Raw genomic sequence first — 16,852 nt, forward strand, 5'->3', positions numbered from 1 at the left:
TGATCAGATTTTTGAATAATTTTAAATCTTAAAACGTTTTGTACTTCAGACATTTTGTACCAGTCGTAAGTAAACCATTAATTTCGACATTTTGTGCCAACCGTAAGCAAACCATTAGGTAATGCTGTAGCATTAAACGTTTTCGCTTCTCTGTGATCAGATTTTTGAATAATTTTAAATCTTAAAACGTTTTGTACTTCAGACATTTCGTACCAGTCGTAAGCAAACCATTAATTTCGAAATTTTGTGCCAACCGTAAGCAAACCATTAGGTAATGTTGTAGCATTAAACGTTTTCGCTTCTCTGTGATCAGATTTTTGAATAATTTTAAATCTTAAAACGTTTTGTACTTCAGACATTTTGTACCAGTCGTAAGCAAACCATTAAGTTCGACATTTTGTAATAGCAGGAAGCAAACCATTAAGTAATGCTGTAACGTTTTCGCTTTTATGTGATCAGATTTTTGAAAAATTTTAAAACTTAAAACGATATGTCTTAAAACCTGAAAAAGATCACTACACTGTAAAAAAAAAAAAAAAAAAAAAAATGTATATATATATATATATATATATATATATATATATATATATATATATATATATATATATATATATATATATATATATATATATATATATATATATATATATATATATATATATATATATATATATATATATATATATATATATATATATATATATATATATATATATATATATATATATATATATATATATATATATATATATATATATATATATATATATATATATATATATATATATATATATATATATATATATATATATATATATATATATATATATATATATATATATATATATATATATATATTACGGCTGGAAAATTTTTAGGTAGCTTGGACTAATCTAGAACTAACTAACTTTTCAAGTACTTTTATAAGTGATGTACTGAAAACGGAAATTGTCATTACTGAAAAAAGTAACTGCATCGGCACTGGAAAAGCTGATGGACTAGCATTACTACATTTTTTGCAGTGAATGTGAACTTAAATTTGCTTCAAGAAATTAAATTTTTAATAATATTTTCTCTTTTACATTCTTAAATAATAAAATCTGTAATAAAAATACAATTTTAAAATTAAAATTAAAAAAATAATAATGAGTAGCAGTATTATCGTTTTTATAACTATATTAAAACATTTTTCGTCGATGTGAAAAAAAGTTTATTTGTTGTTAAATTCTGTTGAGAAAAATAATCTAATAGCAAATAACTAAGCAAATAATGTTTCTTTACTTTTTTTAAAACTGATATATTTTTAATAACTAACGAAAATTTTATAAAATAAATTATTGAACCAAATTTTTATTTTTTCCATTAAATTAACTAGCCCATTAAACCAACAGATGCGCTTCCAAATTATAGAAAATATTTCTTAGAATCTCAATTTTCTTCCAGATGTCACACGAGACTAATTAATACTTTAATTGAGTCAATTTAATGTCGTTTTTTATTCCAAATTAAAGATAATTATCAAGTGTCTAATTTAACCATGGAATATGAAAGTCATCTTTATAATGCGACACAATTAAATTAAATTAACTTTTATATAAAAACATAAACTTTTATTATTAGCAGTTTTTATTACCTTTATTCGCATTTCTTGAAATTAAAACTAGTTTGCTAGTTTAAATATTTCTTTTTCAAAAATACTTTAAATGTTGAAGATTCTACATAAAAGTGTCAATAAAGTAAATTCTGCATATATATATATATATATATATATATATATATATATATATATATATATATATATATATATATATATATATATATATATATATATATATATATATATATATATATATATATTGTCCGCGTGAAAGCGTCTTCACTTCTTACGACTTTCTATGTCAAATTTTTATCCTTAAAAATATTTCAACGTCAAAGTTTGAAATTTAATAAATTGTGCGTTTTTGCATGAAAACGTTTAAGTCTAACGAAGTTTATGAAATCTTATTTCCTATATCTACTTTCTGAGCAGTGAAAGTTATATTATTGATAAATTTTACATCCTGATAATTAAAATGTAATTACTAATCCAAAAACTGCGTTTTTTATTTTGAAGTTCTAAAACAATTAAACTCATAATTCCTTTATTTTTATAAATATTCAATGAGTAGATCATAAGATTTAATGATAGATCATAGGACTTAATCATAAATCATAAGACTTAATCATAGATAAGACTTAATCATGAAACTTATTTTTTTATAACACGCTAGACTTACACAAACTTACATCTTGCAAACTTATTACGCTACATCGCTAGACTTACATCATTCAGACTTTGGAAACAAATTTGAAAACTTTCCAGAGCTAAATTTTCTACTTAATTTATGTGCATTTATTATTAAAATCAATCTATCTAACTCTTTTTACTCTTGTATGTGCTAAATAATAATAATATATAGTAAAATATATGTTTAGTTAATTAACTATATAAAATAGAAAATGTGTTGTGAAATAATATTGTAAGAGGACTCTCAAATTTCAAGGAATAATTTCCTCCGCTCATTTATTATTAAAATATATTCCATTTCATTAACTTCTGCAAATTTTTAAATGTCACTTTTTAAATAGTTAACTAAAAAGTAATCTTCTAACTATTAGTTCGTTTCAAAAGTTTAGTTGAACTTGTGGAGAACAGAAGTTAACCGGTTGGAAAGGAAGTTAACTAGAAATGATTTACCAAGAGATGCTGTTAGTTAACTTTTTCTCGAACGATTGAAAATATTTTTAGTTAATGGATATTTGATGATTTGGTGTTTTGAAAGACTTAGATTCTGCCTCAAATTTAATGAGTAAACTTAAGTCGTTAAGAACTTGTCTGTAATGTAACAGATTTTATAAAAATAAAATTCTTATGGTCTGTTTAAATTAATTTTTTTTCACTTTCTTCATCTTATTATTTTACTGAAAAATACGGTGTTTATACTTTTTTAATTAACGTTATTTAAGGATAGGACAATACGACATGGAGGACAATTCATGTAAAATTATTCTACTGACATATCCTATTAAAAAAAGCAATAATTTTGGAAAATAGAAACTAAAATGTATGGTATCTAAGCTTTTTGTTTTGTAATTTCTTTGTTCATTTGGTAACGGCTTACTAGAAGGTTTTGTCTTCAAAATTATAATTTTCATAACCATACATTTAGTAAACAAAAATGAAAAGTAATTTTACCCAAATCAATGGTTTTTACGCCATGCTCTAAATCCTCATGTTAAAATTACCAAATCTTATAATACATTATAAAATCTTTTTTTTATTTTTAATTTTACTAAAAAAAAACTTTACCAAAGCACTTCGGTGAAAGTTACCGTGCTTTTTCGTGTTCCCATGGAGCCAGAAAGATGGTAATTTTCACCATATTCCACTTTTGACCATAATCTTTTCTCAATGTATGATATATCCTTAATTATTCCAAAGGGTAGCGTTTTATTCTTATTTTAGCAAATAAAATGCTAAGAGTTTGTGATATGGCATGAAATCAGGTTTCTAATGTTTTTAGTGATATTTCTTTTTAAAGAAAAATCATCTAGTTCAGAGCTATAAAAAATAATTCTGTCATAACAATCGAAAGCCTCTAGAAAAATCGTAAGCTTGTAACTCGCAGCATATTTTTACATAAAAGACTTTCTTTTTATTGTGTCTTATAGCAGTTTTGTGCATTAAATCTTTAACTGACTTCATTGCAACCATTTGGCTCACAAGACCAAAAAATTTATTGATTGTAGCATGCTTAATACTGGGCCGTAATCCCAGCATTTTCCGAACTTAAAGCTTTCTTGCATGTAAAAAATGATTTTCCCCATGATTTCACCACCAGGAAGCTAGAATATTGCGAGGAAATTTCAGCGCTTGAAAGATTCAGTCTAATCTCCTATATAATGCTTCGAAATAAAATATTCCGCTCAGATCAATGGGCCACAATGTAGAACTTAGAATTAAAGAGTGAAAAGTACGAAGTTGAAGCTAATTAACAACGAAAAAAAATTTAAAGATCTTGAAAATAAAAAAGTTCTTTAATTTTATGGAGAAAAAAAAATACGGTAAAATTTCCGTACTGGTAGGAAAAGGAAACATATTTCGGGTTATAAAAACTAAAATATAGGTCTTATATAGTACCCACTCTTAATACTCAATTACAGTTTTTGTACACTCAAATATTATACTCTTATAATTGAGTGTTGAGGGATTCAGTAAACACTCATATTCACTCAATTATAGTTCTTATATAGCTATATATTATCCACACATATTGTAAAGAATATAAAGCTAAAAAGTCAATTTAACTGAATAAATAATTTTTATGCCCTTCTAGACTATCATTCTAAAAGGTATCATGATAAAATTATCAAATTTTGCCTCATTTACCAAATTTTATCACGTGTTACAAAACCACATGTGTTATAAAACCATTTTTTATGGATAATTTTACTGAAATCTTTATCAAAGCGTTTCGGTAAAAATTACTGATTTTTTTGGTGTCTCCATAAAGCCAGGAACACAATAAATATCACCGTATTCTGATAGTTTTGAATATACTATTTTCTCAGAGTAGAATACATAATAAGTATACATTATTTATAACATTCTATTCTTAAATAAAGAGAAGTACATTTAAATTATTATACACGTTTATAGAGTACTATTTACAAAAGATTTATTAGGTGATATTATTTTTAGAAAAAACTTTATCGGTAAATTAAGAAAAAAACTCGTTCGAAACATGTGGTTTTGTAATTTTTCTGATTCAGCCACATTAAAAGAATAATTTTCATAATCAAAAAATACATCTCAGATATCAATATCAACCCACGTTGTAGCGCCAATCACACATTCTAAATCAATCCAGTTACAAAGACTTTGAATGTGCAGTAAACCCATAAGGACAATTCCATCTAACAACTGCGATGATGCTGTGTTCAAAGTGATCACAACCATGTTTGACCTACGATCCTATATCACCCCTGATGCAGACTCGTCCTAGTGTAATCCACTGGTCCATCTAATCTTCCGGGGCATTCGTCCTAGGTAACCGGGTGGCAATTACACCCACACGCTGATTGGATTCGTCCAGGCGAGTAAACATCCCTGAGAATGCGTATTGCAATGGAAGATGGACTCCGAAGCATTCAAGATTATTTGGGGGGGGGGGGGTAGAGAGATAAGATGGACGGAAACTGAGGGACAAATTCCTTCCTGGCACGCCAAGGGTGGGCTGATTGTGGCAAGGAAGAGAACAGATGGACTGAAGGCCCTAACTGTGTATGGTCTATGGGGAAGGGTGCATATATAGCATATACTGATTGCTTTTCCCCGCGAAACGGAATAAAATATACATCAATTGTATTGAAATGAACAGAAATGAAGTACTAGAATATATCTGAATACATATAATTTAAAACAGAGAAATCTTACCTTAAATCATATTTAAAAGATTTTTATAAATATATTTAGCTTGGTTCCAGTGTTTTTAATGTTTAAATGGTTCGATGTGCAGAAATTTTGAGTAGGGATATCCAGAAATTTTGTTTTGTTCGAACAGAGAACTTTGATGTAAGGATATCCGGAACAAATGAATCCTACCTTGAATCTCAGTTAAAAGAATTTTTTTATGTATATTTAGACTTGATTGATTTTAGCAATTATGACATTTGAATAATTTAACATATACATAAGTTTTGTATTGGGATATTCAAATTTGTAAGAATATCCACAACGGAATAACTTCTAACTTAAATAATAAGATTTTTTTTTCTTCGTGTATTTAGTTTGATTCCAATTTTTTAACTATTTAAATTATTTAATATATAAAAACACTGCATTGCGAACAGAGAATTTTTGTATAGAGATATGCATCTTAGAAAACTTTAACCCTGAGGAAAAAAGTTTGGACAAACCTTCCAAAATATGGTAAAATTTGCAGAGTTTATGACTTTATAGATACACCAAAAAGCTTGGTAATTTTTACATTTTAACCGAAGCTCTTCAGTAATGATTTCGGTAAAATTAGAAATATAATATTGCTTTCAAATATGTGATAAAATATGGTAAATTTCTTAAAATTTGACAGTTTTGTCATAATACCTTAGAGCAAGGCCTATATTCGGCTAAATTTATCATTCAGTTTTGTGTTTTTTATTAAATGCGTGGAATAAAGGAAGTGTAATTTTGAAAACCAGAATTTCCGGTATATCGTTACCATATGAGGAGAAAAATTACCAAAATTATGTTTTAAATACCGTGTGTTTTAGCTTTTATTACCAAAATTCTAGCTTTTTTTTTTCACCAGAAATGTCATTACCATACAGTACGGTGATTTCACGCTTTCGTTACGTTATTATGTTGGACCATATTTAAAAGATTTTTTTCGAATATTTAGCTGGACTAAGTTTTGGCAGCAGCACTAGAGCTTTTTGCATTTAATGTCTCGGTATAAAGCATGCAATTGCATTTCATGAATTGAATCTAACATTCAGCTATTAAAACACGCAATCTTATTTTTTCACTCATCTCGAGGTTTAGAATTCATCATCAACTTTGAAAAACTATATCAAGTTGTTTGCGTCAATACTTAAAGGTTTGTTTGAAGAATTTCAAACTTTAATTTTCATTTAAATGGAAATTCATTTTCTAATTCAGTTAATTTCGTACTTCAATAGCATTAAAGACCATGAAATACTTCAGAGTAAAATAATCTTAAATTATTAGTTAAGTTTTATTTCATAACCGACATTGAACAGCCGACCCTAGTTCGTGTTTTTAAATACGAGTTTCCAAATATCAAGGTTCAACACCACAACAAATTTTGAAACCAACCCAGAAGCCGAGGGAACTCATGTATTAAGTATTGGGACAAACCAGCTTTGTCGAAGACTTTTAGAACTAAACTGCATTTGCGTTACTGGAAGAGGAAAGACCATAAAAATCTTCCATGGTTAGCCCGACTGAAAGAGGAGTCTAGCTCATGAGTTAATAAGGGCAGTCTAACTACTACTGAGGATATTTTATTTCCTCACTTTTATCTGGCTGAGCCTGCAGTATAATTCATATCGAGTAGCCAACGATGGGATTTGAACCTAGATCACCTAATTGGGTGGCGAATGCTCGATCCCCTGATCCAACGCCTCTCCATTAGTTTAGTAGTGAGCATTAAATAAGATAATTAAAAGTATATTTTACACTTTTCTTTGATGATTTAATTCGACCATGAAGAGAAATTCCTCATATAGAATGGGTTAAACAATTCTTTTTTATCCCCATTAAACAAAAAGCAAACTTTTTTTTTAAGCTTGACTTAATAGAAGCAAATTTAAATAGAAAATGTATATATAAAACAAAATTAGTTTTCTTAAGTATACTAAATAATGTTCATTCTATTTTGAAATCACTTTCTTCTTAGCTTTGGGGGGCACAAAATAAATCATTCTGGTCAAAGCTGAGCAGAAGTTTAATCGATGCCATCAATCATTTGTTATGGACAGAGCAAAAAGTGAAAAATTGACAATTCCCAACTTTTAACTTCCTTTTAAGTAAACAGGCGCTCCAGAAAGAAAAAAAAATCTCTCCTTTTTTGAAACGGTGAAATCAACCAGATTTCGATAAAGGAAAAAAAAATAAGGGAAAAAACAAAATCAATGTACTTGGCCTTTGCAACAGTTCCGCGATTGAGAGTCATCGATATACGATCCCTTTACTCTAACCGATAATAAAGTCATCTAATATCGATGATAACCAGCAACGAATATAGGCAGCGGGTGTAGGGCGAGTAGCGTTAATGGTTCGGCCAGGGAAAATGAGTAAGGGAAGAAAAAAAAGTAAAAGATCAAGGGGAAAAAGGTAAATGATTGTGATCTCTTTCACAATGTGGATATGTTTGATGGCGCCTTCGTCGATAATGACTGGCGATCGATGATGATTTTGGCGCACCACGTAAGCTAACGGCACGTGATGTTATTCACTCTGCGCTCGCCCAAAATGTATTCGAGAGCCTAATTCAGCAAGAGATGACTCATAAAAGATCTTTTTATGAAAAATATCCTTTGAATTGAGTTACAAAAACATCTATTATGAGTATATGTTTCAGGATTAACGATACCGTTATGCCTTTTTCTTAAGTACACAAAGGATGATAGTTATATATATATATATATATATAAAGAGAGAGAGGATTCGCCATCCAATGAGGTGAACCGGGTTCGAATCCCAGTCGATACGAATTCCTCATCCGGCTTGCACCGACCACAGTTCTGACGTAAAATATCCTCAGCGGTAGACGGATCATGGGTTAGAGTCCCCTTGCCGTCTGGCTAACCGTAGGAGGTTCTCGTGATCTTCCTCTCTATGTAACGCAAATGCGGGTTAGCTCCATCAAAAAGTCATCCGCGAAGGCAAATTTCTCCCGATACTCGATCCAGGAGTTCCCTTGTCTTCTGGATTGGGTTCAAAATTACAAGGCTATGGAGTGCTTCAGGACCATGATAACACCTACGAGATCACGCGATTTTCCCTTTATGATCCCATGTATCATATATGGAAAAAAAACTTTAAGTGCTGTCTCCAGTGGCCCAAGATGACGCTGATGTGATCTTACTACTTCTGTATTAGTACATACACTTTAGTAGATATAAATTCGGAGCAGACAGGCCTCAAGAAGCGCTTTTTCTCTCTTTTGACTGGTCCTGAAGGGGTTAAGCAGATCAGTTGTTGATCAAAAGATAACAACAGAAAAGAAAATCACATTTACTGTGCGAAGTTCCAGAGTTGAAATTTTCCTTACTTTAATGCAGGGGAACATCGTTTCAGCAATTTTTTTAACACTAGATTGCCCAAGGAAGTCATTTTGACTGTTTTTTAATTTCAATTATAAAAACAATGATGACACAATTTCTTAGAATTTTGTGACTTTTTGTACAACATATATCTTTTTTATTGTTGATATTTACTAATAACCTGTTATAAAACTGAAAATAATATCAAAAATATTAAAAATTAATTTTAAACAAATTTCTTCATACATTAGTTATTCTTTTACAATGCAGCCATTTTGACTGCTTTTGGGCAATATAGGTATTTCAGTCTTACTAGTGTTAACGTTTAAAATATTAAACCAAAATTTCAACTTGATATAATCAATATTATCAATGCTTCTAACTTATTTTTAGTTATCATACTAATGTTGAGATAAAAGTTTAAGCTTACTTTTTGCAGGACATAACTATAAGAATAAACAGAAGCAATTTTTTCTGAATGGATAGCCAAATTAATTTAATTTCAACAGAAAACTTATTACAATTATAGCTTTCATTCATTTTCAACAATCGTTAAAAGAAAATGTCAATAAAAAAACATTGAAATTAATGAATTTTTCAGCAAATAAAATGTAAAAGCGGAATTTCCACTTGATATAATCAATACTTTTCAAGTTTCTAATTCATTTATCATTATCAAACTAATGTTGAGTTAGAAATTTAAGCGTCAACAACGAATAAACTTTACAGCACTGAATAGATTTTTCAGAAAGTCAAAATTTAAACTAATATAACGAGAAAAAAAAAGAAAGACTTAGAAAACAGAATGATAAAAAATGAATATTTATCTATCATTTTATAAAATTTAATTATGAGTTCCATAATCTAAAAAGCAGTTTTACAAATGTATGTCAGTTTCAATAAACCCGTTAAGTTAAACAACAGCAAGGTCTAAAGCTCGTAAACCGGACATAGATTCAGCCAAATAAGTAAAACCTTGCAAGTATTTGATCCTTATGGTAATCTGCTCTCACATCCAATCGGAATTTATCTCTGAGCAACTGACACAAACCTAGTTTGTTTGGAAATTGATGATCAAAGTTTGCATGTTAATTTGAAAATGAATTGCAAGTCCTACAGCAACGTAATTTGATTTGCATTAATTGTGGAAAGATTGCATAAAATGCGTAATTTTATTTGATCGGTACTTTAAATCTTGTTCAGATTTTAAATAATCGAACTTTTATTCCAGGAGACAATCCATGTTGCGTTAACCAGATTGATTAAATTTATTCTAATCTTCAGATTATGTTCCAGTTATTGTTTTAAAGAATAGTTATTATTATTATGTCTCAAACTGCGTAGTAAGTTTTAACTATTTTGAAATGTATAGAACTGATTTAAAAATTTATAAGGAATATGACGCACTAGTTTGAATCAATACACTCAAGTCTGGGCGAATTGCGACACCATAAAGAAATTATGCAAATTGAACCGCACTTACATGAAATGCAAAGTGAATTAAAACATGCAAAAGATTAGAATTACAATGCGATTGCGCATGCGTTAAACGAAAATCTGCTCGATTATCAGCTGTTTGTTCCTTGTATTCAAGGGACTGTAAAGAAGCATTTAAATAATTTCATCGTCTCCTGTCTACAGTAAAAGTTTAATTAACGGTCAATTTGCATCGTCAGAACCGTAAAGAGCCATATCAACAACAAATGGAATTCGTAAGAGTCGTCTTTATGCTAAGAAACGATGTGATTTTCGTATCTAAAAATTACATCTCACACACATGCTGCGGCCTTACACGCAGTGTAAAGCTGCATCAGTGATGTGTGTTAGGAAAAAAGGAACACGGAAAAAACAAACAAGCCAAACAAGGTAAAAACCTGGCAATGGGGCTCACTACACCACAACAGCATGGAAAGATAAACATTTCATCCACATGGTAATGGTGGACCATACTGGTGCATTATCACAACGTGGATCATGGCTACGGGTGTTTTCTTGACTAGCTCCACAGTTTATGGCCGTCCGCTGCTGCATTAACTGAGTACAAAGGTTCCTCTATGCAGGATTCCTGTGCCGCTGAATCACAGACACTTCCGAGCTCAATAAATTCAGCAACACAGCGCATGGCGAGTCTGTGGCAACAAGTTGTTTTTTCCGATAACTTTTCCTACAATCTGGAATAACATGATGGAATAGTACGCGCCAGACGTCACAGAGGAGGATGTCTACTCTCACTCTGCACTATCCAGCGTCATACGATATAAAAGCGTGGTACCATGGAGTGAGAAGATATTGCGTATGATTGCCGATCTCATCAAAAAAAATTTGAAATCTTCCCCATTCTTCGATGCACTCCGGGTGCTATATTACAGCAGGATAATACCCGTGCACGTAATTTTAAGATTGCGCAAGTCATATTTAGGGCGCAACATGTTTCTTTTCTCCCGCGGCCTGCTTATTACCCGGATATGTCACCCATTGAACATGCCTGGGAATTTAGTGGTCCGCAACTCGCTCGCAAAGTTGTCTTCAAGATAAAGCCGTATGGACTGCCATTCCTCAGGATTACATTCAAAACTCATACCAAGTACATGCTCTCATTGCTCGGCATAACGTCGAACCACTATTAATGTTATATGGAATACATTTAATTAATTTTTGACAATTCCTTCATAGTGTAGTAATTTTCACAATCGTTAGTGAATAAATATTAAAACCAACGGGTTTAAAAATTAATTAATCATCTGAGCGACATCTTTTAAAAAATATATTATGCTAAAATTATTTAAAAATACATAATGAAGAGAATTAATGATTAAAAGAAATCAGTTCTAATTTATAGAAACAATAGTTTTATCAATGAATCATTTATTTAACAATGTATGTATGCATTATTAACAATGTATCATCAAAAATTATTTCATTACGATGAATAGAATATAATTCCAAAGTGTTTAGTCCCTCTGTGAAATCAATTTTAAACCTGCCACGTTAAAAATTGAGCAGTAGTGATTTGTTAAAATAGTAGAAATTAGTTTATTCTGTCTCAAATTATGCAGATTCAAGCCTAATTTCTATTGGAATTAACGTTAGGTAGATATGGTCTCAATTTAAATTAAAAACTGTTAAAATAATTAGTTGTTTCAGGCCTCAGTAATGAATCAATGTATTGTAAAACAGTTTATGAACTGCAACAGAGACTGATGCTTGTTTATAGCATTCAAACAGCTGTATGCGTCAATCAGTTTATATTTAATTTTTTTCGTTCCGATATAATTCAAAACAAAAAACCTCCAATCTTTCTAATTTATTGATATTCCATTCATGCGTGGAATAATTTTGTGATTTTATCATCTTTCTTTCTGTACTGCAAAAATTATCATTATTTAAACCCTTTACTGTCCAACTGGATCTACCTCATGAAACAAAAAGTTGAAATTGCGAAGCAACAATAGTATATAGAATTAATAAGTAAAAATTGCTAAAACGTAATCGCCAATATACAATTTGCTTATGACTGTTGGAGTTAATTGTTTTGGCTAATAAAAAAAGTAATAAAGTTGAACCAAGTGTGCAATTTGTTTTTTAAATTTTTCAAATCACAAAACAGCCGTTATTATATATTTTACAACAGTTTTTAATAAAATTTAATATTTTCAATTTTCTTTTAATATATTATTTGTGATAATATACCTACAATATAAATCATGTATTTTTTATCGGGTATAGTCATTCCGTTCACAAACTTTGATTGTAATCTCATGAATGTGTTTCAGCACGCATAATGCACTTCTTTTCCTTACTACGTTTCAGTTAATTTTATTTTTATTTTCGTGTTTGTGTAATGATAGAATATTGCAACCTAAATTTTGATTATATTCATATTACTAAACTACTAGAGAATATCTCCGATCTTAATAACAATACGAGTTTAAATTGTTTCCCAACCTCTTTGAGCAAAATTTATCGTGATATTATTAAAAAGGTAAATTTAACGTGAGTTGAAACTTCAATCACTTTGTAAGCTGGAACTAAAAATTTTTAACGGAGGCTCCGTGCTAGATGATGTCACAAGTTTCAGTCGTTTATCAGATGTATTTGATGAAATTTTAAAGAAAGTAAATAAATAAACTAAGAGACAGAATTCATGGCACCATATACGTAGTGAAAATATTTTTGAAGACAAAAAATATTTGAGATAAAAATTTGGTAGTTTATGATTACTGTTTGTTGGAGAAGAATGTTGATGATGATATTTATTTTCAATTGTTCCTTATTCCAAGAATCAAATTATAATAAATAATAAAAAAAATATTTTATTTTAGAAAATATGGAGCGTCAAAGTAAAGAGAAATCTTTATTTTTATGCACATATAAATTAGTAAATGTTAAAAAAATTTGGAAAAATGGCCCAGAGGGTATGGCTGCAGGGCTAAAAATCAAAAGAAGGAAAATCTAGCTCTCCTAGATTTGGCTATTAACTGATTTAATATATTGCCAAGGTTCTTTTTCTTAGCATTACGCATTCAAATGTGTTGGCGAAAAGGAAATTTCGGGAAATAATAACGAATTTTAATGAATTCAAAACATTAGCAACCATATAACGGTTTTCAAATTCCATGCTAATGTGTTAGGTAGATGTAGTGAGAAATTCTAAAAATCGAACTTATTCCACATTAAATTCAAGATTGTGGTATGAAAAGATTACCGATTACATTTATAATTTTCATTTATTGAAAAGCGATTAAATAAGATAATAATTTAGTTTTTAATTGTTGAGAAATATGTTATGCCTATTTCATTTATATATTTTAATAAAACTTATTACCTTGAAATTTTATATTGTTATATAAGTTTATTAATCTTTCAAAATAATTGGGTTGCATTATTTCGAACGATTATAATAGATACTACTCTGGGGGTATTTCAAGCGCAACTTCTGAATCAAAATAGCCTGTTATCTATTTTTATGAACATCGTATATAATAAAACTAAAATATCTCAAAATCTCTAAAGCAACAAAAATAACCGCCACTGAACACGGCTTCTCGTAAAATAATCGATTAAATAGCACTCTCGCTGATGCTTTTCATTCTCCGATATTAATCGCAATCTATAAACGTGCCCGGGTAGATACGCTGGATTCATGGTAGAGCGGATCCAATCCCCATTACCCTTTGGATAACCGTCATTCATTTCGAGTTACTCTACAAAATTAACAGTTTTAAAAGAAAAAATAAGAAAAACAAATTCGATCAAAATGTCATAGGAAAAAAAAAAGATTTTGCTGTTTTATTTTTTGTTATCACGCTTCTGTGGTAAAACAAAACAAATAAGAAAATCATTTTCTTTTTTTATTTTCAACTTTTTCTTTTTTATTTTCTCTCTTTACCGAAAACCCCTGGAGGCTCTGAGATGATGATGCTGCTGACCGCCCGATCGATGCCGCCCCACACCCGATAGCACCTTCCATTACATTTGAAGATATTCAACTTTCTTCTTTTTCTCTGTTAAAAGCTCCGGGGTAAAAAAAAAAGAAAGTAAAAAAAGAAAAAAGTATAACGAAACAAATTTGAAAAAAAAAGAAGAAAAAAAAGAAAGAAATTCCAGCAGAGTTCGAAAATACTTTCAGTTCTATTCTTGCGTGCGTAGTCGAAATTTGTTGAAAGTTTTCTGTCTCGAAATTGGAAGAAAGTGCTACCTTTCTTCGTACACGGAAGCGGAAAATATGTCTGTAACAACAAGAACGTTCTATTCTGTGAGCGGAACTACCCCTAGGATGTATGCAAATGAATAACCGGAAGAACACTTTCTTTTCCTCACCCCACACTTCCTTCCTTCTATCGCGTTCCATTTAAAACGATATGTATTTTTTTTTTTTTTTTCGTGTACCCTTCTTGGATTCGAAAATATAGAAAAAGTGAGAAGGGGAAAAATCTAGAGAACATCGATTTTTCATATCGGAAAAGGAAAAAAATGGCGAAAATGTTCCCTTTAATGGAGATGGCAAAACGAAGTGAAGAGAGCTCAATTTTGGGGTGTACTTGGCGACTATTAAAGTTTCTGTGAAAGTTATCCCTGGAAAGGGAAGTTGCAAAGCGTTCCTCGCCGCATTTATCTTATAGTACTTTTCGCTTTCCCTAAAAGTAAAAATTTAGAAAAGTTTTAAAAGGCCTCTGAAAATGAATTTAATGTTTCGTACGATTCCTTTAAATATATGCAAGGCTCATTATGAATCTTGGGCGTTTGTAATGGCAATTTCCCGTCTAGGTAATCTGTGTTGTAAGCTTGTATTTTGCGCAAATTAAATTGTTCCCCTAAGAGCCATATTAACGCCATTCGGTTATCTTTCTTTTGCTGTCTAGGGGAATTTTTGCAACCTATAAATCTACATGTACAGCTAGAAGTACCAAAAGAATTATTTAATGCTTAGATATAAATAATGCAGAACTAATTTGCAGCAATGCGAGATTCAGCGAATTGTCAAGGAACATGGAAGCGATTATAACTTTATTCACTATACACCGCTTATCTTTACTCACTTTATCTTTACTCACTTTTAAAAAACAATTATGAATGTTAACTTCTGATTTCTGAAACTGCAGTAGATATTTAAAACAAATTTATTTCTCTGATGAATTAAATCAGATACTTGGATCATTATGCGATTTATTTAAAATTCCATTAATCACTTGAGTGATTTTTTTTTCAAAATTTATATAAATTATTAATTAGATTAGAATTGAAGTACACAATATTCAAAAATATACAGAAGAAATATTAAAAAAAATAATGATGAAATCCTTTTAAGTAAAAACCATCTAATAAAGTCTCCAACATTGTCAAGTTATAAGAAAAATTTAGAACTAAGAGAACACGATAGATTATGTCTGTTATCAAGAATCATCAAAAATCATCAATTGTTGCACACTATTAGAATCTTAGGTATAACTTTATTATAATTATGCAAAATTATTTCTCACCTAGTCACATCAGCTCAATGATGATCAGCTCTTGATGATGTTTCCTTCATATGAACATAATAATGACATTTGTTCCTCATTACCTCTGTATAGCTCGTGGAAATGCATTTTACTTCTGATTCGCCCCTCTCGACCACAGTAGCTTTTATTGGTTTCATTTTTCATTTTTTTGCTTTGTTTTTGTTTCACTCCCGGCTACTGTGCCTTTATTACTCACCTTTATTTTCCATTTTTCGTTGGCAATTTTGCGCTTGAATTTTCAAATCACTTTTGCTTCTCTTTATTCACATCTGGCAAGTCTTGAAAATGGACGCCTATTTTTGAGCTCTTGAAACATGTTGACTTTTAATTCCATCTGCATATTTTTGAAGTCAAATCAGTTTTTTTTTATTAAGTAACTTTTTGTTGCCTCAAAAACTGCATAATATTCTTTTTTGATTCATAATTAATAACTATCCAATATGTTTTTTTTTATATGTCACAAAATTAATGGGTAATGCATTTTTTGTCTCATAATATTTCCTTTTTCTTGTTGTCCGATAATTAAATCTCAAAAAGCACTTTTTGCTTCCCAGCAATCTATCAATCCTAATAAACGTTTCTTTGTTGCACATATTAAATGTCCAAAATGCTTTACATTATACTTATTTTATGCTTATTGTAGCTTATTTAGCTAATTATGCTTATTTATTATTTAGCTTATTATTATTATTTACTATTATCATTATTTATTATTATTATTATTATTCTAGCTTATTATGCTTAATTACCTTATTATGCTTATTTTAGCTTCATAATAAGTTTCCAATCCGAATATTTATCCGAAGTGTAAAATGACAAATATATTACTTAAATTTTTAGAAAATTTGTAAAAAAAATGCAAAAAGTAAATTCTTGTTTTTATACTTTATAGATTCTGCCTTTTGAGTAATCTGAATGCGCAGATTAAACAAGTATAAAAAGCCACAACATTGACAGGATTTGAATGGTTTTCGTAAGTATAAGCATTATCATTTTAAATTTTTCAAACTATTTCATCCAAC

The 16,852-nt window shown here is 29.7% G+C and overlaps 1 protein-coding gene across 3 annotated transcripts in view; it reads left to right on the forward strand.

Annotated features, from left to right (window-relative positions):
* The window catches only part of LOC107441931 (uncharacterized), a 212,284-nt gene that overhangs the window by 57,369 nt on the left and 138,063 nt on the right, over positions 1-16,852 (forward strand). For all 3 annotated transcript variants that reach the window (XM_087169284.1, XM_087169294.1, XM_087169300.1), the window contains exon 2: positions 16,723-16,803. The gene's annotated coding sequence lies outside the window, so the exon portion shown is untranslated. The remainder of the gene's footprint in view (positions 1-16,722; positions 16,804-16,852) is intronic.

Source organism: Parasteatoda tepidariorum, chromosome 1, assembly GCF_982258835.1.
Source record: "Parasteatoda tepidariorum strain Cologne lab strain chromosome 1, Ptep-v5.0, whole genome shotgun sequence".
NCBI classification, from domain to species: Eukaryota; Metazoa; Arthropoda; class Arachnida; order Araneae; family Theridiidae; genus Parasteatoda; species Parasteatoda tepidariorum.